The sequence below is a fragment of the Parasteatoda tepidariorum genome, chromosome 9 (genome assembly GCF_043381705.1).
Source record: "Parasteatoda tepidariorum isolate YZ-2023 chromosome 9, CAS_Ptep_4.0, whole genome shotgun sequence".
Classification (NCBI taxonomy): Eukaryota; Metazoa; Arthropoda; class Arachnida; order Araneae; family Theridiidae; genus Parasteatoda; species Parasteatoda tepidariorum.
In genome coordinates this window covers 75,991,817-75,996,601 of record NC_092212.1, presented here as the reverse complement: position 1 = coordinate 75,996,601, position 4,785 = coordinate 75,991,817, and the positions used below count along the sequence as shown (strand labels likewise).

The following is a 4,785-nucleotide window of genomic DNA, read 5'->3' as shown; positions in this document are numbered from 1 at the left end:
AGAAAGTGGTAGGGTATTTATCCTTTACCGCAATGGTAATGTTCTAGCTTAAAGAGACACAGCATGCATGGCACAAAACAGCGTGAGTATACAGAATCAGAGCTGCCAACTTCTACGCTTATTGTGAAATATATTATTCAGTGGTAGACAATTAAAAATTAAAGCTACAGAATTTTTGGCAATTTTGCCAGCATTTCAAAAGCTTCACGAAGGAATGAAAAGGACTTTTGATATAAGCTCTCGAATCATTTACAAATAGTGGCGTGAAAAATAAATTTAAATAAAATTTATGAAAGAAAGAATAATATATTAAAGCATAAACTTAACTACCACGAGAAGAAATTTTTCCAAAAAGCGTAGAAAGTTGGCAGGCCTGCATCGTTAAACTTTTAACGAAACTATCCGACATAACTAAGTAGCACATTTGATATATACATTTACAGGTTAATTTCCTGCCACATTAAAAAATTTTAATAACGGCTAGATTTTTCCTTTGTTAGTTTAAGACCTGATCATTTAGATTTTTGCCAACTTAGAATTTTCATTAGATATGTTTTCTCTGCAAAACATTATTTGCTAGTAATTTAAGAGACATTAAAATATCAACATTTGCCCCATTTTCATCACCATTTGAAACAATTTTAAGTCCCACGTCAACTTTGCTAATTTTAACGTTTAGTCATCCTAAACAAGGTCAAGCACGGCACATTCTTCCTTTTTTGTGAAATTAAAATTTGATTAAGGGTGCAAAAACTTCGCCAAAATCGATGCCAAGTTTGAGGGAAGTCATTGCCCACCTACATTTTTATTCTCTCTCTATCTCTCTTACTCCAGGTGGTTATCCAATCAATCGTGAGTTTGAGTGCTAACCTTTCCCTCTCCACCTACAGCAGAGTCCACTGCTTCTGTCTCTAATGCTGCCAGCCTATCGATTAGAAAACTTCGGAATATTCCACTCATCCAACAGGAAGAGAAGCATCTTTCAAGGAAGAAATAGCAATTTCGCAGCAGCGCCGCCTGATGAGCAAATCCGGCGTTATTTTCTAAGAGTTCAGTGTCCTCCAGCATCCTCTTGTTTGTTAACATGAAACTATCTTGTCTTGTGTACTTTTCCTTGTTTACTTATGTTTGTAGTATTGAACATATCTGATGTTCATATTTAAATAGTTATATCAGTTTTAAAATGAAAGAAAGCGAGAGTTGATGATTTTTTTTCTCTAAAGTTTTATTGTTGATATCGTTTATGTGTAAAGAGAATGTGCTGAAGATGTGATTTGTGAGAATTCGAGAATGGAATATTTTTTATGATATTTCCAAACGGTGCTTAAGAGTTTATGTGAAGTGTATATAAAGGGGTATATAGGCTTAGAAAATATTTAAATAAGGGTCAAAAGCCTTTCGAATTTAAAATTTTATTTCCATTTTTCAATACTTAGAACAACTTAAAAATGAAATATTTGATCTGTCTTAGAAACTACATCGAAAATTCTTCAAAGAAAATTTTAAGTTAAAATTTTCAAATTGTAGAAAATCTAAATTTAGTTTCTCTTAATAAATGCATTTGGAAAGTATAATTTTTTAAACAATTAAAAGTGGAAGAAAATTGATGCTATTTAAGATAATTAGGAAAATTGATGCTCGTTTTCATTAAAATTATGATTAATAAATTGAAGAATTAAAATAATAAGCAATATAAGTAAAGTTTTAAAAGCAAGTGTGATTTAAATTTTCAAATTTTCTTTATTTTATGGGAATTAGTTTTACGGGAATTAGTTTTACTAGTTCTTTAGATATTAATAAGTAAAGATGCCAAATACAGTTAAATTAAGGTTTGCATTTTGAAATTTCATTGTTTAAAATAGCCTTAGTTTTTCTAAACAGACAAACTATTTAATAAATTTTTGTTTCTAAAGCATTTAATAATATAAATAGGAATTTTAATTTAAAATAATAGAAAATTTGAAACTATGGCTATAGGTTATTTCATTATTAACAGGAGCTTTCTAAACTTAGCAATTTCTTAATACAAATAGTTTATATATAACTAACACTAGACTAATTATATATTATAAATATATTAAATTTCTATTCAGCTTTAAATCGCTTTACTACATATCAGTTTGATAAAAAATATTCTGAGCAAATTAAGATTTTATTATAAAATGTCTCTTTATTTTTCAAATGGATATTTAATATTGAAACAGGTTAATAAATTTTGCTTAAAAATTATTTCTAAATAAACTGTCATATTAAAGTTTATTTGTAAATTTGATAGTCATTGATTTTTAACTAATAACTAACAATATTAATACTGTACATAAATGGAACTGTTGAAGACAAAGATTAAAGTGTGTATTTATATTGTGTGTAAGTAATAGAAATAGGTGAATAATTTCAATAATAATTATTAGCCATGTATAATGAATAACATCTCGCTTATGACTGAATTTGGAGAAAAAAGTTAGTAAAGAGCTGTTAACTACACTTCCTCAGCAAAAATAGTTAACTTATATCGCACTTTTTAAGCTGTTGCTTAGATTAAAGATAATATTTACATATAGCTCTATGAAGAATAACTATATATGAAAAAACTACACGATGCATGTCATACTTATATAAACAAACAGAAAATGAAACGTGTTTATCAAACTATAATTATCAACTGCTTTCTGTTTTGTAAACAAAACAAAAACTGGTTTTTAAATTGTTTTCTCAGCAAAGAACATTTGAAAAAGTGAACAAACATATGGATTAATAAGTTCCTTAGCACAAAAGTATTAAGACTACTCAATGCACTGGAAATGCCTACATCATCTGCCTGATACTTCAGTTGAAATTTACGAACTATTAATCAAACAGTTTTAAACTCTAATACAGAAATTGTTTTTGTTTGTTTGAAATAATAATAACGAAAACAACTAAAAGGTATTTTTCCGAATTCCACGCAAGCGCTTTGAAGATTTCCATGACGTCAGCGTCCGCAGCGCACCATCAAAGACTGGGCTGCTGCTGGAAAACGTAGCCCTCTCCCGTTTTACCCCGGACACCAGGAAAACAACAATATCGCTTTCCCCCTTTACTTTACCCCCAAAGGAGCGAGCGGAACGGGGTGGGTGAACAGGGGGGTCTTGACAAACTTTACTAGACGCACAATTTCCTTGATTTTTTACGTTTTATCTCCGTGATTTGTGATTTGTTTATTTTGTGTGTATGGAAATGACTGTAGTAAAGTGAGTGAGGAGGAATACTCAGCCCTGTGTCACCCTACCCCGGCCCGATGGTTTCCCCCTTATTTGCCGCAGAAGTTTGATCTAAAGATATCATCATGCCTTCTCTGTTAAGATTGACTGGCGATTGTTTATCGGCTGGAAGACCGAGGGCCGAATCAAGAACACCGAAGCGGGATAAATAGTCTGCAGAGGAGGCCTACATCAGTAGGTAAGTACCACAATATTTTTAAAAATAAAATTATACCGTATATTATACCTGTTAAATATTACTGTTTTCGTACACAATTTTTCGGTTATTTTCTTAGTTGCATAGTATATCACACTTATTAATTTTTAACTATTTCCGAAGAGGATTTTTCCATTATTTTTTTTAAAATTATATGTTATATCATACCTAAAAACTTTTACTGTTTCCGAGGAAGATTTTTCTATTATTTCTTAAATTACATGTCATATCATACCTAAAACCTTTTACTGTTTCCGAGGCTGATTTCTCCTTTATTTTTTTTAATTATTTGTTGCATCATACCTGAAAACTTTTACTGTTTCCCAGGATGATTGTTCCACCATTATTTTTTAAATTATATGGTATATCATACCTAAAAACTTTTACTGTTTCCGAGGATGATTTTTCCATTATTTTTTAAATTATATGTTATATCATACCTGAACACTTTTACTGTTTCCGAGGATGATTTTTCCATTACTTCTTAAATTATTTGTTATATCATACCTAAAAACTTTTACTGCTTCCGAGGCCGATTTTTCCATTATTTTTTTATAATTATTCGCTATATCATACCTGAGAACTTTTATTGTTTCAGAGGAGGATTTTTTCATTATTTTTTAAATTACATGTTATATCATACATGAAAACTTTTACTGTTTCCGAGGATGATTTTTCCATTATTTTTTTTTAATAATTTATTATATCATGCCTGAAAACTTTTACAGTTTCCGACGTTGATTTTTCCATTACTTCTTAAATTATATGTTATATCATACCTAAAAACGTTTTCTGTTTCCGAGGCCGATTTTTCCATCATTTTTTTATAATTATTCGTTATATCATTCCTGAGTACTTTTATTGTTTCAGAGGAGGATTTTTTCATTATTTTTTAAATTACATGTTATATCATACCTGGAAACTTTTACTGTTTCCGAGGATGATTTTTTTTATTATTTTTTAAATTATATGTTATATCATACCTGAAAGGTTTTACTGTTTCCAAAGATGATTTTTCCGTTATTTTTTTTAAAAATTATTTGTTATATCATACCTGAAAACTTTTACTGTTTCCGATGAAGATTTTACAGTTATTTTTTTAAAAATTATTTGTTATATCAGACCTGAAAATTTTTCCTGTTTCCGAGGTTGATTTTTCCATTATTTTTTAAATTATATGGCATATCATACCTGAAAACTTTTACTGTATCCGAGAATGATTCTTCCACCATTATTTTTAAATTGTATGGTATATCATACCTGACAACTTTTACTGTTTCCGAGGATTATTCTTCTGTTATTATTTTTTAAATTATATGTTATATATCT

The 4,785-nt window shown here is 29.3% G+C and overlaps 1 protein-coding gene across 1 annotated transcript in view; it reads left to right on the top strand.

Moving 5' to 3' along the window:
- Window positions 1-3,021: 3,021 nt before the first annotated feature.
- The window catches only part of LOC107436536 (rho GTPase-activating protein 100F), an 82,600-nt gene continuing 80,836 nt past the window's right edge, over window positions 3,022-4,785 (top strand). Inside the window, exon 1 of the mRNA XM_071185864.1 lies at window positions 3,022-3,438. The gene's annotated coding sequence lies outside the window, so the exon portion shown is untranslated. The remainder of the gene's footprint in view (window positions 3,439-4,785) is intronic.